Source organism: Salvelinus namaycush, chromosome 33 (genome assembly GCF_016432855.1).
Source record: "Salvelinus namaycush isolate Seneca chromosome 33, SaNama_1.0, whole genome shotgun sequence".
In the NCBI taxonomy this organism is placed as follows: Eukaryota; Metazoa; Chordata; class Actinopteri; order Salmoniformes; family Salmonidae; genus Salvelinus; species Salvelinus namaycush.
In genome coordinates this window covers 4,149,954-4,169,315 of record NC_052339.1, presented here as the reverse complement: position 1 = coordinate 4,169,315, position 19,362 = coordinate 4,149,954, and the positions used below count along the sequence as shown (strand labels likewise).

General features: G+C 41.5%; 7 non-coding genes across 7 annotated transcripts; all 7 read left to right on the top strand.

Annotated features, from left to right (window-relative positions):
• Positions 1–2,436: 2,436 nt before the first annotated feature.
• trnar-ccg lies at positions 2,437–2,509 on the top strand. Its single transcript has one exon. It is a non-coding gene; the product is annotated as a tRNA-Arg (tRNA).
• Positions 2,510–4,267: 1,758 nt separating this feature from the next.
• trnar-ccg lies at positions 4,268–4,340 on the top strand. The gene has a single exon. It is a non-coding gene; the product is annotated as a tRNA-Arg (tRNA).
• Positions 4,341–7,425: 3,085 nt separating this feature from the next.
• trnar-ccg lies at positions 7,426–7,498 on the top strand. The gene has a single exon. It is a non-coding gene; the product is annotated as a tRNA-Arg (tRNA).
• Positions 7,499–9,256: 1,758 nt separating this feature from the next.
• trnar-ccg lies at positions 9,257–9,329 on the top strand. Its single transcript has one exon. It is a non-coding gene; the product is annotated as a tRNA-Arg (tRNA).
• Positions 9,330–12,419: 3,090 nt separating this feature from the next.
• On the top strand, positions 12,420–12,492 carry trnar-ccg. Its single transcript has one exon. It is a non-coding gene; the product is annotated as a tRNA-Arg (tRNA).
• A 1,769-nt stretch (positions 12,493–14,261) lies between these two features.
• trnar-ccg lies at positions 14,262–14,334 on the top strand. Its single transcript has one exon. It is a non-coding gene; the product is annotated as a tRNA-Arg (tRNA).
• Positions 14,335–19,267: 4,933 nt separating this feature from the next.
• On the top strand, positions 19,268–19,340 carry trnar-ccg. The gene has a single exon. It is a non-coding gene; the product is annotated as a tRNA-Arg (tRNA).
• The last annotated feature ends 22 nt before the right edge of the window (positions 19,341–19,362 follow it).

The window sequence follows — 19,362 nt, the reverse complement described above, 5'->3', positions numbered from 1 at the left end:
GTGTGTCTGACAACGCTATAGGAGAGGCTACAGCTGTGGACGGATAGTGAAAATGGAAACCTATTCCCTTTATAGTGCACTACCGTTGACCAGACCCCTTAGGGACCCATTAGTGTCATGTCAACAAGTATGAGATGAACATAAACATGCTACTGGCTCCCTCCATCTACATTTCTGTATGTGCGGTGAGACAGAGGAGGAGAGACATACAAATCCACGTTAACACTCATCCTGTCATTTTCAAGATCAGCGATCAGAACGTCCACTCCCAAGAAATCATCGGAGGAATCTGAAGCCGTTGTTGAATTGCACTATTATGGTGTGAGGCAGGCTGTCCTAATATGGACACCGTACATTTCTTAGTTGACTGAGGAAATCTCGCTTGCAGGATGATTAACAGTGTTGACCGTTTGTGCCATGGTGTTTTTGATAATGAGACTGGTCATAAATCGTGGCCTACACAGAGAGTGGGCAGGGGTCCACCATTGATCTTCTCTGGTTTCCCCAGTCTAGAATGGCAGCTTTCCTCCAGTCAGTTCATTTACCAATTATCTGCTGCTAACTGAAGTAGGTGTTGTTTGTTTAGTGGGGGTGCTGGTGGGTCAGATTGAACAGGATATTAAAAGCTATGGAAACACTACTAGAGTGTATGGTCTGGTGTGATTGAAAGTCATGTTGCTAAGGCCGGGATTCAATCCGATCAACGATAGATCTGCGTAACAGTGCACTTGACATTTAAAGGTAATTCGATTTTTTGCTGACATTTGCAGCAGTTACAGTTAAATCGGTCTACGAAATGCAGGAAAATCGCATTTAAAATGTTAATAACCTAAAAGTGCGGTTTGAATCGAATCCTGGCCTAGGTCCTCCTGGGATGGTGGCCCAGGAGGATGGTGGGATAGGACATGCAGGGTGGGAATTAAGAGGTACAATGCTCCCGTGTTCGCGGAGTTCACATTCCCGGTAAATTCTTTATATGTCAGCTCACTCAGAAAGTACCTTTCAATGGTGTGTTTTCGACAAAGCGCGAATCGGATTGAATCCCGGCCTAAACACACACAAATAGCTGAGAGATTACAGGAGTGCACATTTGTGTGTCTTCTCTGTAGGTTAAGTCAGGAAGATGGCAAACATACAGTTTGTTGACGTATGAAAACTATTACAAATATAAAGACGGATAAAACACCGCAACACCATGTAGTATTATTGATATCCTTAAGAAATAAATATAGATAGCAGCATCGATAAACTGCAGCGTCAGTGTGCAGGTATCGATCTTTAATTCATGAGTTTATTCTTTGTACCCAGTACCTGCAAGTTATTGGATGTGCGAACACTACGTTAGAAACTAGTATTAATAATCGCGACTTGTTCTGAGTTGATATGTTTTTTTCACTGTTTCAAAGCTTGCTTACTGCAATTTTAACGATTTAACATGACTCAGACATAATGCATTTTTAGGGCAACATGCTATTTTGGGGTGGGCAACCCTGCACCCCCCCTAGAGCTGGTGTTGATATTATTATCCTTCTGAATTTGACCAAGTTGTTCCAGGAACCTAATGTTTCATGGGCACAATGTAATAAATGTAGGGGCCAACTAATCTAGAACAGCTCAAAAAAAGATAAATGGAAGAATATTTTTTTGAAATGACAAAACAGTGGGTAGTGTAATTAGTTTGCTTGACGGATGAAAATACTGTTCTATTTATTGTCTAAGCGAATTAAGAGCACGTCAAACTGTTTTAAATCAAAGCTTTATTAGTCCTAAATAAATAAAACATCTTCATAGTACTCCAGTGACTCAATTCATCTGATCACTCTTCATAATATTCTGTAGTATATGCAAATTGCCATCATACAAACTGAGGCAGCAGACTTTGTGAAAATGAATATTTGTGTCATTCTCAAAACTTTTGGCCACGACTGTATGTAATGTATTTTCAACACTGGTCAAGGTCCAGCCAATCAGAATGAGTTTTTCCCTACAAAAGGTCTTTATTACAGACAGAAATACTCCTCAGTTTCATCAGCTGCCCGGTTGGTGGGTCTCACACGATCCCGCAGGTGAAGAAGCTGGACGTGGATGTCCTGGGATGGCGTGGTTACACGTAGTCTGCCTATGTGAGGCCGGTTGGAAGTACTGCCAAATTCTCTAAAACGACATTGGAGGTGGCTTATGGTAGAGAAAGGAACATTCAATTCTCTGACCACAGCTCTGGTGGACATTCTTGCAGTCAGACTGAAAAGAAAGCTCTGCTGTTGGGAAAGCTTTATGTAGTGCCTAACTGTTTAAAGAATACATTCATTGCCTTATAACGGTGACAAACGGTACTCACAATGTTGTATTGTGTTGTGTAATGGCTTTGTTGGCATGCATCAAAACTTTGTAAAAGTTTTTACCCCACCACGATGTAATTTTCACAGGTAAATACGTGATCCAGTGGCCTAATGGATAAGGCATCAGCCTCCGGAGCTGGGGATTGTGGGTTCAAGTCCCACCTGGGTCTATTGAAAGCAGCTGTGCATTAGATCAAAGAACAGATGGGAATTGGTACTTTCTAAGATCTGCTTGCATGAATTTGTTAGCTTTAATTACTAAATTCCAAATTCCCTGATGCAAAGAGTGAATTCCAAATGAATGAGGCATTAGTCAATAGTAGGAGAAAAAAAAGTGACAAGATATGTGACAATCGTTACCCCTTTTCCAGATCATGACTAGACTGCAGCCCTGTACTTCTCAAAAACAGTCTTCTATTTATTGTCTAAGCAAATTTAGAGCACGTCAAACTGTTGTAAATCAAAGCTTTATTAGTCATAAATAAATAAAAACATCTTCATAATATTCCAATGACTCCAATAGATCTAGAGAATCAGTGCTGTGTGCGAGTCAGGACTCCTTTTTCTGTAAAATGTACTGTGACAAACATGATTGTGAAACTACACGTTATAATAAATGTTGATTTGAATGTTGATTCATATTTGTATGATGATAACAGTAGAACAGGTTTGTCTACTTGGAGCCTGCTGCTAGTGGCTGTTTTCTTTTAGCTGTTAGTACATTGTTGTTGTTCTTGAGGCTGGCCAGTGAGGCAGCGTAGTCCACTAGTTTTCCAACACTCCACTTGGAACAGAAGAACATGGGCAGGCTGGAGTCTTTGCCCTCTTTGGGAAGGAAGACATTGAAATAGGTCCTCTCTGTCTGGAAAACAAAATTAATAAGATGTAGACTTATATTTAAAATATAATAAAAATCAAAACCCCCCAAAAGACCCTGATTCTTTAAACTAGGGGAGTTCATGTCTCCCCCCCTCATTCTGAAATTACATTTTTGTCCCCCCTAGTTTTATCATTGGAAATTGATGCAAAACGAGGCTACGCTGTGCTTTAGGACCATGTGGACGCCTCCAAGCGGTCGGGTAGGCTGTTTGGAGTGTTTAACCAACTGAGGAAAAAAAAATAATGATAGCTATGTCCCCCCCACTTCGAATAACAAAGTTGCACCCCTGCTTTATACTGTATATAATGTATATTTAACACAATTGTCTGGAAAGCCTCAGAGTAGAATGGCATACAGTAATAGTAGCTGCTGTTGTTAACAGCAAAGGAAAAAACAGCATGAGGCATTATCTTGTTGGGTCATTACATTTTATATCACAACCCCAATTTATGAACAACTCCATCACAGTTCATGTCTACACCCTCAGACATACTTGATGTTCCCCATATGGCACCCTATTACTATATAGTTCACAACTTTTGAACAGAGACCTTTTTGCACTGGTCAAGGTCCAGCCAATCAGAATGAGTTTTTCCCTACAAAAGGTCTTTATTACAGACAGAAATACTCCTCAGTTTCATCAGCTGCCCGGTTGGTGGGTCTCACACGATCCCGCAGGTGAAGAAGCTGGACGTGGATGTCCTGGGATGGCGTGGTTACACGTAGTCTGCCTATGTGAGGCCGGTTGGAAGTACTGCCAAATTCTCTAAAACGACATTGGAGGTGGCTTATGGTAGAGAAAGGAACATTCAATTCTCTGACCACAGCTCTGGTGGACATTCTTGCAGTCAGACTGAAAAGAAAGCTCTGCTGTTGGGAAAGCTTTATGTAGTGCCTAACTGTTTAAAGAATACATTCATTGCCTTATAACGGTGACAAACGGTACTCACAATGTTGTATTGTGTTGTGTAATGGCTTTGTTGGCATGCATCAAAACTTTGTAAAAGTTTTTACCCCACCACGATGTAATTTTCACAGGTAAATACGTGATCCAGTGGCCTAATGGATAAGGCATCAGCCTCCGGAGCTGGGGATTGTGGGTTCAAGTCCCACCTGGGTCTATTGAAAGCAGCTGTGCATTAGATCAAAGAACAGATGGGAATTGGTACTTTCTAAGATCTGCTTGCATGAATTTGTTAGCTTTAATTACTAAATTCCAAATTCCCTGATGCAAAGAGTGAATTCCAAATGAATGAGGCATTAGTCAATAGTAGGAGAAAAAAAAGTGACAAGATATGTGACAATCGTTACCCCTTTTCCAGATCATGACTAGACTGCAGCCCTGTACTTCTCAAAAACAGTCTTCTATTTATTGTCTAAGCAAATTTAGAGCACGTCAAACTGTTGTAAATCAAAGCTTTATTAGTCATAAATAAATAAAAACATCTTCATAATATTCCAATGACTCCAATAGATCTAGAGAATCAGTGCTGTGTGCGAGTCAGGACTCCTTTTTCTGTAAAATGTACTGTGACAAACATGATTGTGAAACTACACGTTATAATAAATGTTGATTTGAATGTTGATTCATATTTGTATGATGATAACAGTAGAACAGGTTTGTCTACTTGGAGCCTGCTGCTAGTGGCTGTTTTCTTTTAGCTGTTAGTACATTGTTGTTGTTCTTGAGGCTGGCCAGTGAGGCAGCGTAGTCCACTAGTTTTCCAACACTCCATTTGGAACAGAAGAACATGGGCAGGCTGGAGTCTTTGCCCTCTTTGGGAAGGAAGACATTGAAATAGGTCCTCTCTGTCTGGAAAACAAAATTAATAAGATGTAGACTTGTATATCAAATATAATCAAATGCAAAACCCCCAAAAAGACACTGATTATTTAAACCAGGGGAGTTCATGTCTCCCCCCTTCATTCTGAAATTACATTTTTGTCCCCCCTAGTTTTATTATTGGAATGAATGTGATACAAAACGAGGCTACGGTGTGCTTTAGGACCATGCGGATGCCTCCAAGAGGTCGGGTAGGCTGTTTGGAGTGTTTATCCAACTGGGGAAAAAATGGAATAATAATAGTTATGTCCCCCCCACTTCGAAAAACAAAGTTGCACCCCTGCTTTATACTGTACAGTCATGGCCAAACGTTTTGAGAATGACACAAATATAAATTTTCACAAAGTTTGCTGCTTTAGTGTCTTTAGATATTTTTGTCAGATGTTACTATGGAATACTGAAGTATAAATACAAGCATTTCATAAGTGTCAAAGGCTTTTATTGACAATTACATGAAGTTGATGCAAAGAGTCAATATTTGCAGTGTTGACACTTCTTTTTCAAGACCTCTGCAATCCGCCCTGACATGCTGTCAATTAACTTCTGGGCCACATCCTGACTGATGGCAGCCCATTCTTGCATAATCAATGCTTGGAGATTGTCAGAATTTGTGGGGTTTTGTTTGTCCACCCGCCCCTTGAGGATTGACCACAAGTTCTCAATGGGATTAAGGTCTGGGGAGTTTCCTGGCCATGGACCATCGATGTTTTGTTCTCCGAGCCACTTACTTATCACTTTTGCCTTATGACAAGGTGCTCCATCATGCTGGAAAAGGCATTGTTCGTCACCAAACTGTTCCTGGATGGTTGGGAGAAGTTGCTCTCGGAGCATGTGTTGGTACCATTCTTTATTCATGGCTGTGTTCTTAGGCAAAATTGTGAGTGAGCCCACTCCCTTGGCTGAGAAGCAACCCCACACATGAATGGTCTCAGGATGCTCTACTGTTGGCATGACACAGGACTGATGGTAGCGCTCACCTTGTCTTCTCCGGACAAGCTTTTTGCCGGATGCCCCAAACAATCGGAAAGGGGATTCATCAGAGAAAATGACTTTACCCCAGTCCTCAGCAGTCCAGTCCCTGTACCTTTTGCAGAATATCAGTCTGTCCCTGATGTTTTTCCTGGATAGAAGTGGCTTCTTTGCTGCCCTTCTTGACACCAGGCCATCCTCCAAAGTCTTTGCCTCACTGTGCGTGCAGATGCACTCACACCTGCCTGCTGCCATTCCTAAGCAAGCTCTGTACTGGTGCTGCCCCGATCCCGGAGCTGAATCAACTTTAGGAGACGTCCTGGCACTTGCTGGACTTTCTTGGGCGCCCTGAAGCCTTCTTCACAACAATTGAATCGCTCTCCTTGAAGTTCTTGATGATCCAATAAATGGTTGATTTAGGTGCAATCTTACTGGCAGCAATATCCTTGCCTGTGAAGCCCTTTTTGTGCAAAGCAATGATGACGGCACGTGTTTCCTTGCAGGCAACCATAGTTGACAGAGGATGAACAATGATTCCAAGCACCACCCTCCTTTTGAAGCTTCCAGTCTGTTATTCGAACTCAATCAGCATGACAGAGTGATCTCCAGCCTTGTCCTCATCAACACTCACACCTGTGTTAATGAGAGAATCACTGACATGATGTCAGCTGTTCCTTCTGTGGTAGGGCTGAAATGCAGTGGAAATGTTTTTTGGGGGATTCAGTTCATTTGCATGGCAAAGAGGGACTTTGCAATTAATTGCAATTCATGTGATCACTCTTCATAACATTCTGTAGTATATGCAAATTGCCATCATACAAACTGAGGCAGCAGACTTTGTGAAAATTTATATTTGTGTCATTCTCAAAACTTTTGGCCACAACTGTATATAATGTATTTTCAACACTGGTCAAGGTCCAGCCAATCAGAATTAGTTTTTCCCTACAAAAGGTCTTTATTACAGACAGAAATACTCCTCAGTTTCATCAGCTGCCCGGTTGGTGTGTCTCACACGATCCCGCAGGTGAAGAAGCTGGACGTGGATGTCCTGGGATGGCGTGGTTACACGTAGTCTGCCTATGTGAGGCCGGTTGGAAGTACTGCCAAATTCTCTAAAACGACATTGGAGGTGGCTTATGGTAGAGAAAGGAACATTCAATTCTCTGACCACAGCTCTGGTGGACATTCTTGCAGTCAGACTGAAAAGAAAGCTCTGCTGTTGGGAAAGCTTTATGTAGTGCCTAACTGTTTAAAGAATACATTCATTGCCTTATAACGGTGACAAACGGTACTCACAATGTTGTATTGTGTTGTGTAATGGCTTTGTTGGCATGCATCAAAACTTTGTAAAAGTTTTTACCCCACCACGATGTAATTTTGCCTGGTAAATACGTGATCCAGTGGCCTAATGGATAAGGCATCAGCCTCCGGAGCTGGGGATTGTGGGTTCAAGTCCCACCTGGGTCTATTGAAAACAGCTGTGCATTAGATCAAAGAACCGATGGGAATTGGTACTTTCTAAGATCTGCTTGCATGAATTTGTTAGCTTTAATTACTAAATTCCAAATTCCCTGATGCAAAGAGTGAATTCCAAATGAATGAGGCATTAGTCAATAGTAGGAGAAAAAAAAGTGACAAGATATGTGACAATCGTTACCCCTCTTCCAGATCATGACTAGACTGCAGCCCTGTACTTCTCAAAAACAGTCTTCTATTTATTGTCTAAGCAAATTTAGAGCACGTCAAACTGTTGTAAATCAAAGCTTTATTAGTCATAAATAAATAAAAACATCTTCATAATATTCCAATGACTCCAATAGATCTAGAGAATCAGTGCTGTGTGCGAGTCAGGGCTCCTTTTTCTGTAAAATGTACTGTGACAAACATGATTGTGAAACTACACGTTATAATAAGTATTGATTTGAATGTTGATTCATATTTGTGTGATGATAACAGTAGAATTGGTTTGTCTACTTGGAGCCTGCTGCTAGTGGCTGTTTTCTTTTAGCTGTTAGTACATTGTTGTTGTTCTTGAGGCTGGCCAGTGAGGCAGCGTAGTCCACTAGTTTTCCAACACTCCACTTGGAACAGAAGAACATGGGCAGGCTGGAGTCTTTGCCCTCTTTGGGAAGGAAGACATTGAAATAGGTCCTCTCTGTCTGGAAAACAAAATTAATAAGATGTAGACTTATATTTAAAATATAATAAAAATCAAAACCCCCCAAAAGACCCTGATTCTTTAAACTAGGGGAGTTCATGTCTCCCCCCCTCATTCTGAAATTACATTTTTGTCCCCCCTAGTTTTATCATTGGAAATTGATGCAAAACGAGGCTACGCTGTGCTTTAGGACCATGTGGACGCCTCCAAGCGGTCGGGTAGGCTGTTTGGAGTGTTTAACCAACTGAGGAAAAAAAAATAATGATAGCTATGTCCCCCCCACTTCGAATAACAAAGTTGCACCCCTGCTTTATACTGTATATAATGTATATTTAACACAATTGTCTGGAAAGCCTCAGAGTAGAATGGCATACAGTAATAGTAGCTGCTGTTGTTAACAGCAAAGGAAAAAACAGCATGAGGCATTATCTTGTTGGGTCATTACATTTTATATCACAACCCCAATTTATGAACAACTCCATCACAGTTCATGTCTACACCCTCAGACATACTTGATGTTCCCCATATGGCACCCTATTACTATATAGTTCACAACTTTTGAACAGAGACTTTTTTGCACTGGTCAAGGTCCAGCCAATCAGAATGAGTTTTTCCCTACAAAAGGTCTTTATTACAGACAGAAATACTCCTCAGTTTCATCAGCTGCCCGGTTGGTGTGTCTCACACGATCCCGCAGGTGAAGAAGCTGGACGTGGATGTCCTGGGATGGCGTGGTTACACGTAGTCTGCGTATGTGAGGCCGGTTGGAAGTACTGCCAAATTCTCTAAAACGACATTGGAGGTGGCTTATGGTAGAGAAAGGAACATTCAATTCTCTGACCACAGCTCTGGTGGACATTCTTGCAGTCAGACTGAAAAGAAAGCTCTGCTGTTGGGAAAGCTTTATGTAGTGCCTAACTGTTTAAAGAATACATTCATTGCCTTATAACGGTGACAAACGGTACTCACAATGTTGTATTGTGTTGTGTAATTGCTTTGTTGGCATGCATCAAAACTTTGTAAAAGTTTTTACCCCACCACGATGTAATTTTCACAGGTAAATACGTGATCCAGTGGCCTAATGGATAAGGCATCAGCCTCCGGAGCTGGGGATTGTGGGTTCAAGTCCCACCTGGGTCTATTGAAAGCAGCTGTGCATTAGATCAAAGAACAGATGGGAATTGGTACTTTCTAAGATCTGCTTGCATGAATTTGTTAGCTTTAATTACTAAATTCCAAATTCCCTGATGCAAAGAGTAAATTCCAAATGAATGAGGCATTAGTCAATAGTAGGAGAAAAAAAAGTGACAAGATGTGTGACAATTGTTACCCCTCTTCCAGATCATGACTAGACTGCAGCCCTGTACTTCACAAAAACAGTCTTCTATTTATTGTATAAGCAAATTTAGAGCACGTCAAACTGTTGTAAATCAAAGCTTTATTAGTCATAAATAAATAAAAACATCTTCATAATATTCCAATGACTCCAATAGATCTAGAGAATCAGTGCTGTGTGCGAGTCAGGACTCCTTTTTCTGTAAAATGTACTGTGACAAACATGATTGTGAAACTACACGTTATAATAAATGTTGATTTGAATGTTGATTCATATTTGTATGATGATAACAGTAGAACAGGTTTGTCTACTTGGAGCCTGCTGCTAGTGGCTGTTTTCTTTTAGCTGTTAGTACATTGTTGTTGTTCTTGAGGCTGGCCAGTGAGGCAGCGTAGTCCACTAGTTTTCCAACACTCCATTTGGAACAGAAGAACATGGGCAGGCTGGAGTCTTTGCCCTCTTTGGGAAGGAAGACATTGAAATAGGTCCTCTCTGTCTGGAAAACAAAATTAATAAGATGTAGACTTGTATATCAAATATAATCAAATGCAAAACCCCCAAAAAGACACTGATTATTTAAACCAGGGGAGTTCATGTCTCCCCCCTTCATTCTGAAATTACATTTTTGTCCCCCCTAGTTTTATTATTGGAATGAATGTGATACAAAACGAGGCTACGGTGTGCTTTAGGACCATGCGGATGCCTCCAAGAGGTCGGGTAGGCTGTTTGGAGTGTTTATCCAACTGGGGAAAAAATGGAATAATAATAGTTATGTCCCCCCCACTTCGAAAAACAAAGTTGCACCCCTGCTTTATACTGTACAGTCATGGCCAAACGTTTTGAGAATGACACAAATATAAATTTTCACAAAGTTTGCTGCTTTAGTGTCTTTAGATATTTTTGTCAGATGTTACTATGGAATACTGAAGTATAAATACAAGCATTTCATAAGTGTCAAAGGCTTTTATTGACAATTACATGAAGTTGATGCAAAGAGTCAATATTTGCAGTGTTGACACTTCTTTTTCAAGACCTCTGCAATCCGCCCTGACATGCTGTCAATTAACTTCTGGGCCACATCCTGACTGATGGCAGCCCATTCTTGCATAATCAATGCTTGGAGATTGTCAGAATTTGTGGGGTTTTGTTTGTCCACCCGCCCCTTGAGGATTGACCACAAGTTCTCAATGGGATTAAGGTCTGGGGAGTTTCCTGGCCATGGACCATCGATGTTTTGTTCTCCGAGCCACTTACTTATCACTTTTGCCTTATGACAAGGTGCTCCATCATGCTGGAAAAGGCATTGTTCGTCACCAAACTGTTCCTGGATGGTTGGGAGAAGTTGCTCTCGGAGCATGTGTTGGTACCATTCTTTATTCATGGCTGTGTTCTTAGGCAAAATTGTGAGTGAGCCCACTCCCTTGGCTGAGAACCAACCCCACACATGAATGGTCTCAGGATGCTCTACTGTTGGCATGACACAGGACTGATGGTAGCGCTCACCTTGTCTTCTCCGGACAAGCTTTTTGCCGGATGCCCCAAACAATCGGAAAGGGGATTCATCAGAGAAAATGACTTTACCCCAGTCCTCAGCAGTCCAGTCCCTGTACCTTTTGCAGAATATCAGTCTGTCCCTGATGTTTTTCCTGGATAGAAGTGGCTTCTTTGCTGCCCTTCTTGACACCAGGCCATCCTCCAAAGTCTTTGCCTCACTGTGCGTGCAGATGCACTCACACCTGCCTGCTGCCATTCCTAAGCAAGCTCTGTACTGGTGCTGCCCCGATCCCGGAGCTGAATCAACTTTAGGAGACGTCCTGGCACTTGCTGGACTTTCTTGGGCGCCCTGAAGCCTTCTTCACAACAATTGAATCGCTCTCCTTGAAGTTCTTGATGATCCAATAAATGGTTGATTTAGGTGCAATCTTACTGGCAGCAATATCCTTGCCTGTGAAGCCCTTTTTGTGCAAAGCAATGATGACGGCACGTGTTTCCTTGCAGGCAACCATAGTTGACAGAGGATGAACAATGATTCCAAGCACCACCCTCCTTTTGAAGCTTCCAGTCTGTTATTCGAACTCAATCAGCATGACAGAGTGATCTCCAGCCTTGTCCTCATCAACACTCACACCTGTGTTAATGAGAGAATCACTGACATGATGTCAGCTGTTCCTTCTGTGGTAGGGCTGAAATGCAGTGGAAATGTTTTTTGGGGGATTCAGTTCATTTGCATGGCAAAGAGGGACTTTGCAATTAATTGCAATTCATGTGATCACTCTTCATAACATTCTGTAGTATATGCAAATTGCCATCATACAAACTGAGGCAGCAGACTTTGTGAAAATTTATATTTGTGTCATTCTCAAAACTTTTGGCCACAACTGTATATAATGTATTTTCAACACTGGTCAAGGTCCAGCCAATCAGAATTAGTTTTTCCCTACAAAAGGTCTTTATTACAGACAGAAATACTCCTCAGTTTCATCAGCTGCCCGGTTGGTGTGTCTCACACGATCCCGCAGGTGAAGAAGCTGGACGTGGATGTCCTGGGATGGCGTGGTTACACGTAGTCTGCCTATGTGAGGCCGGTTGGAAGTACTGCCAAATTCTCTAAAACGACATTGGAGGTGGCTTATGGTAGAGAAAGGAACATTCAATTCTCTGACCACAGCTCTGGTGGACATTCTTGCAGTCAGACTGAAAAGAAAGCTCTGCTGTTGGGAAAGCTTTATGTAGTGCCTAACTGTTTAAAGAATACATTCATTGCACTTATAACGGTGACAAACGGTACTCACAATGTTGTATTGTGTTGTGTAATGGCTTTGCTTGGCATGCATCAAAACTTTGTAAAATGTTTTTACCCCACCACGATGTAATTTTTCTATAGTGAAATACGTGATCCAGTGGCCTAATGGATAAGGCATCAGCCTCCGGAGCTGGGGATTGTGGGTTCAAGTCCCACCTGGGTCTATTGAAAGCAGCTGTGCATTAGATCAATGGAACCTATGTGTAATTGGTACTTTCTAAGATCTGCTTGCATGAATTTGTTAGCTTTAATCACTGTCAGTACTAAATTCCAAATTCCCTGATGCAAAGAGTGAATTCCAAATGAATGAGGCATTAGTCAATAGTAGGAGAAAAAAAAGTGACAAGATATGTGACAATCGTTACCCCTCTTCCAGATCATGACTAGACTGCAGCCCTGTACTTCACAAAAACAGTCTTCTATTTATTGTCTAAGCAAATTTAGAGCACGTCAAACTGTTGTAAATCAAAGCTTTATTAGTCATAAATAAATAAAAACATCTTCATAATATTCCAATGACTCCAATAGATCTAGAGAATCAGTGCTGTGTGCGAGTCAGGGCTCCTTTTTCTGTAAAATGTACTGTGACAAACATGATTGTGAAACTACACGTTATAATAAGTATTGATTTGAATGTTGATTCATATTTGTGTGATGATAACAGTAGAATTGGTTTGTCTACTTGGAGCCTGCTGCTAGTGGCTGTTTTCTTTTAGCTGTTAGTACATTGTTGTTGTTCTTGAGGCTGGCCAGTGAGGCAGCGTAGTCCACTAGTTTTCCAACACTCCACTTGGAACAGAAGAACATGGGCAGGCTGGAGTCTTTGCCCTCTTTGGGAAGGAAGACATTGAAATAGGTCCTCTCTGTCTGGAAAACAAAATTAATAAGATGTAGACTTATATTTAAAATATAATAAAAATCAAAACCCCCCAAAAGACCCTGATTCTTTAAACTAGGGGAGTTCATGTCTCCCCCCCTCATTCTGAAATTACATTTTTGTCCCCCCTAGTTTTATCATTGGAAATTGATGCAAAACGAGGCTACGCTGTGCTTTAGGACCATGTGGACGCCTCCAAGCGGTCGGGTAGGCTGTTTGGAGTGTTTAACCAACTGAGGAAAAAAAAATAATGATAGCTATGTCCCCCCCACTTCGAATAACAAAGTTGCACCCCTGCTTTATACTGTATATAATGTATATTTAACACAATTGTCTGGAAAGCCTCAGAGTAGAATGGCATACAGTAATAGTAGCTGCTGTTGTTAACAGCAAAGGAAAAAACAGCATGAGGCATTATCTTGTTGGGTCATTACATTTTATATCACAACCCCAATTTATGAACAACTCCATCACAGTTCATGTCTACACCCTCAGACATACTTGATGTTCCCCATATGGCACCCTATTACTATATAGTTCACAACTTTTGAACAGAGACCTTTTTGCACTGGTCAAGGTCCAGCCAATCAGAATGAGTTTTTCCCTACAAAAGGTCTTTATTACAGACAGAAATACTCCTCAGTTTCATCAGCTGCCCGGTTGGTGTGTCTCACACGATCCCGCAGGTGAAGAAGCTGGACGTGGATGTCCTGGGATGGCGTGGTTACACGTAGTCTGCCTATGTGAGGCCGGTTGGAAGTACTGCCAAATTCTCTAAAACGACATTGGAGGTGGCTTATGGTAGAGAAAGGAACATTCAATTCTCTGACCACAGCTCTGGTGGACATTCTTGCAGTCAGACTGAAAAGAAAGCTCTGCTGTTGGGAAAGCTTTATGTAGTGCCTAACTGTTTAAAGAATACATTCATTGCCTTATAACGGTGACAAACGGTACTCACAATGTTGTATTGTGTTGTGTAATTGCTTTGTTGGCATGCATCAAAACTTTGTAAAAGTTTTTACCCCACCACGATGTAATTTTCACAGGTAAATACGTGATCCAGTGGCCTAATGGATAAGGCATCAGCCTCCGGAGCTGGGGATTGTGGGTTCAAGTCCCACCTGGGTCTATTGAAAGCAGCTGTGCATTAGATCAACGGACATATGTGTATTGGTTCTTTCTAAGATCTGCTTGCATGAATTTGTTAGCTTTAATTTCCAAATTCCCTGATGCAAAGAGTGAATTCCAAATGAATGAGGCATTAGTCAATAGTAGGAGAAAAAAAAGTGACAAGATATGTGACAATCGTTACCCCTCTTCCAGATCATGACTAGACTGCAGCCCTGTACTTCACAAAAACAGTCTTCTATTTATTGTATAAGCAAATTTAGAGCACGTCAAACTGTTGTAAATCAAAGCTTTATTAGTCATAAATAAATAAAAACATCTTCATAATATTCCAATGACTCCGAATAGATCTAGAGAATCAGTGCTGTGTGCGAGTCAGGACTCCTTTTTCTGTAAAATGTACTGTGACAAACATGATTGTGAAACTACACATTATAATAAATGTTGATTTGAATGTTGATTCATATTTGTATGATGATAACAGTAGAATAGGTTTGTCTACTTGGATCCTGCTGCTAGTGGCTGTTTTCTTTTAGCTGTTAGTACATTGTTGTTGTTCTTGAGGCTGGCCAGTGAGGCAGCGTAGTCCACTAGTTTTCCAACACTCCACTTTGGAACAGAAGAACATGGGCAGGCTGGAGTCTTTGCCCTCTTTGGGAAGGAAGACATTGAAATAGGTCCTCTCTGTCTGGAAAACAAAATTAATAAGATGTAGACTTGTATATCAAATATAATCAAATGCAAAACCCCCAAAAAGACACTGATTATTTAAACCAGGGGAGTTCATGTCTCCCCCCTTCATTCTGAAATTACATTTTTGTCCCCCCTAGTTTTATTATTGGAATGAATGTGATACAAAACGAGGCTACGGTGTGCTTTAGGACCATGCGGATGCCTCCAAGAGGTCGGGTAGGCTGTTTGGAGTGTTTAGTCCAACTGGTGAAAAAATGGAATAATAATAGTTATGTCCCCCCCACTTCGAAAAACAAAGTTGCACCCCTGCTTTATACTGTACAGTCATGGCCAAACGTTTTGAGAATGACACAAATATAAATTTTCACAAAGTTTGCTGCTTTAGTGTCTTTAGATATTTTTGTCAGATGTTACTATGGAATACTGAAGTATAAATACAAGCATTTCATAAGTGTCAAAGGCTTTTATTGACAATTACATGAAGTTGATGCAAAGAGTCAATATTTGCAGTGTTGACACTTCTTTTTCAAGACCTCTGCAATCCGCCCTGACATGCTGTCAATTAACTTCTGGGCCACATCCTGACTGATGGCAGCACATTCTTGCATAATCAATGCTTGGAGATTGTCAGAATTTGTGGGGTTTTGTTTGTCCACCCGCCCCTTGAGGATTGACCACAAGTTCTCAATGGGATTAAGGTCTGGGGAGTTTCCTGGCCATGGACCATCGATGTTTTGTTCTCCGAGCCACTTACTTATCACTTTTGCCTTATGACAAGGTGCTCCATCATGCTGGAAAAGGCATTGTTCGTCACCAAACTGTTCCTGGATGGTTGGGAGAAGTTGCTCTCGGAGCATGTGTTGGTACCATTCTTTATTCATGGCTGTGTTCTTAGGCAAAATTGTGAGTGAGCCCACTCCCTTGGCTGAGAACCAACCCCACACATGAATGGTCTCAGGATGCTCTACTGTTGGCATGACACAGGACTGATGGTAGCGCTCACCTTGTCTTCTCCGGACAAGCTTTTTGCCGGATGCCCCAAACAATCGGAAAGGGGATTCATCAGAGAAAATGACTTTACCCCAGTCCTCAGCAGTCCAGTCCCTGTACCTTTTGCAGAATATCAGTCTGTCCCTGATGTTTTTCCTGGATAGAAGTGGCTTCTTTGCTGCCCTTCTTGACACCAGGCCATCCTCCAAAGTCTTTGCCTCACTGTGCGTGCAGATGCACTCACACCTGCCTGCTGCCATTCCTGAGCAAGCTCTGTACTGGTGCTGCCCCGATCCCGCAGCTGAATCAACTTTAGGAGACGTCCTGGCACTTGCTGGACTTTCTTGGGCGCCCTGAAGCCTTCTTCACAACAATTGAATCGCTCTCCTTGAAGTTCTTGATGATCCAATAAATGGTTGATTTAGGTGCAATCTTACTGGCAGCAATATCCTTGCCTGTGAAGCCCTTTTTGTGCAAAGCAATGATGACGGCACGTGTTTCCTTGCAGGCAACCATAGTTGACAGAGGATGAACAATGATTCCAAGCACCACCCTCCTTTTGAAGCTTCCAGTCTGTTATTCGAACTCAATCAGCATGACAGAGTGATCTCCAGCCTTGTCCTCATCAACACTCACACCTGTGTTAATGAGAGAATCACTGACATGATGTCAGCTGTTCCTTCTGTGGTAGGGCTGAAATGCAGTGGAAATGTTTTTTGGGGGATTCAGTTCATTTGCATGGCAAAGAGGGACTTTGCAATTAATTGCAATTCATGTGATCACTCTTCATAACATTCTGTAGTATATGCAAATTGCCATCATACAAACTGAGGCAGCAGACTTTGTGAAAATTTATATTTGTGTCATTCTCAAAACTTTTGGCCACAACTGTATATAATGTATTTTCAACACTGGTCAAGGTCCAGCCAATCAGAATTAGTTTTTCCCTACAAAAGGTCTTTATTACAGACAGAAATACTCCTCAGTTTCATCAGCTGCCCGGTTGGTGGGTCTCACACGATCCCGCAGGTGAAGAAGCTGGACGTGGAGGTCCTGGGATGGCGTGGTTACACGTAGTCTGCCTATGTGAGGCCGGTTGGAAGTACTGCCAAATTCTCTAAAACGACATTGGAGGTGGCTTATGGTAGAGAAAGGAACATTCAATTTTCTGGCCACAGCTCTGGTGGACATTCTTGCAGTCAGACTGAAAAGAAAGCTCTACTGTTGGGAAAGCTTTATGTAGGGCCTAACTGTTTAAAGAATACATTCATTGCACAATAACTGTGACAAACGGTACCCACAATGTTGTATTGTGTTGTGTAATGGCTTTGCTGGCATGCATCAAAACTTTGTAAAAATGTTTGCCCCACAAAGATGTATTTTTCTATAGTGAGAAAGTGATCCAGTGGCCTAATGGATAAGGCATCAGCCTCCGGAGTGGGGGATTATGGGTTCAAGTCCCACCTGGGTCTATTGAAAGCAGCTGGCATTAGATCAATGGACATATGTGTATTGGTTCTTTCTAAGATCTGCTTGCATGAATTTGTTAGCTTTAATCACTGTCAGTACTAAATTCCCAATTCCCTGATGCAAATAGTGAATGAATGAGGCATTAGTCAATAGTAGGAGAAAAGAAAGTGACAATTATAATCCCTCTTCCAGATCATGACTGGACTGCAGCCCTGTACTTCACAAAGCTATCTTCTATTTATTGTCTAAGCAAATTTAGAGCACGTCAAACTGTTGTAAATCAAAGCTTTATTAGTCATAAATAAATAAAAGCATCTTCATAATATTCCAATGACTCCAATAGATCTAGAGAATCAGTGCTGTGTGCGAGTCAGGACTCCTTTTTCTGTAAAATGTACTGTGACAAACATGATTGTGAAACTACACATTATAATAAATGTTGATTTGAATGTTGATTCATATTTGTATGATGATAACAGTAGAATAGGTTTGTCTACTTGGATCCTGCTGCTAGTGGCTGTTTTCTTTTAGCTGTTAGTACATTGTTGTTGTTCTTGAGGCTGGCCAGTGAGGCAGCGTAGTCCACTAGTTTTCCAACACTCCACTTGGAACAGAAGAACATGGCAGGCTGGAGTCTTTGCCCTCTTTGGGAAGGAAGACATTGAAATAGGTCCTCTCTGTCTGGAAAACAAAATTAATAAGATGTAGACTTGTATATCAAATATAATCAAATGCAAAACACCCAAAAAGACACTGATTATTTAAACCAGGGGAGTTCATGTCTCCCCCCTTCATTCTGAAATGACATTTTTGTCCCCCCTAGTTTTATTATTGGAATGAATGTGATACAAAACGAGGCTACGGTGTGCTTTAGGACCATGCGGATGCCTCCAAGAGGTCGGGTAGGCTGTTTGGAGTGTTTGTCCAACTGGTGAAAAAAATGGAATAATAATAGTTATGTCCCCCCCACTTCGAAAAACAAAGTTGCACCCCTGCTTTTGTCCTCATCAACACTCACACCTGTGTTAATGAGAGAATCACTGACATGATGTCAGCTGTTCCTTCTGTGGTAGGGCTGAAATGCAGTGGAAATGTTTTTTGGGGGATTCAGTTCATTTGCATGGCAAAGAGGGACTTTGCAATTAATTGCAATTCATGTGATCACTCTTCATAACATTCTGTAGTATATGCAAATTGCCATCATACAAACTGAGGCAGCAGACTTTGTGAAAATTTATATTTGTGTCATTCTCAAAACTTTTGGCCACAACTGTATATAATGTATTTTCAACACTGGTCAAGGTCCAGCCAATCAGAATTAGTTTTTCCCTACAAAAGGTCTTTATTACAGACAGAAATACTCCTCAGTTTCATCAGCTGCCCGGTTGGTGGGTCTCACACGATCCGGCAGGTGAAGAAGCTGGACGTGGAGGTTCTGGGATGGCGTGGTTACACGTAGTCTGCCTATGTGAGGCCGGTTGGAAGTACTGCCAAATTCTCTAAAACGACATTGGAGGTGGCTTATGGTAGAGAAAGGAACATTCAATTTTCTGGCCACAGCTCTGGTGGACATTCTTGCAGTCAGACTGAAAAGAAAGCTCTACTGTTGGGAAAGCTTTATGTAGGGCCTAACTGTTTAAAGAATACATTCATTGCACAATAACTGTGACAAACGGTACCCACAATGTTGTATTGTGTTGTGTAATGGCTTTGCTGGCATGCATCAAAACTTTGTAAAAATGTTTGCCCCACAAAGATGTATTTTTCTATAGTGAGAAAGTGATCCAGTGGCCTAATGGATAAGGCATCAGCCTCCGGAGCTGGGGATTGTGGGTTCAAGTCCCACCTGGGTCTATTGAAAGCAGCTGTGCATTAG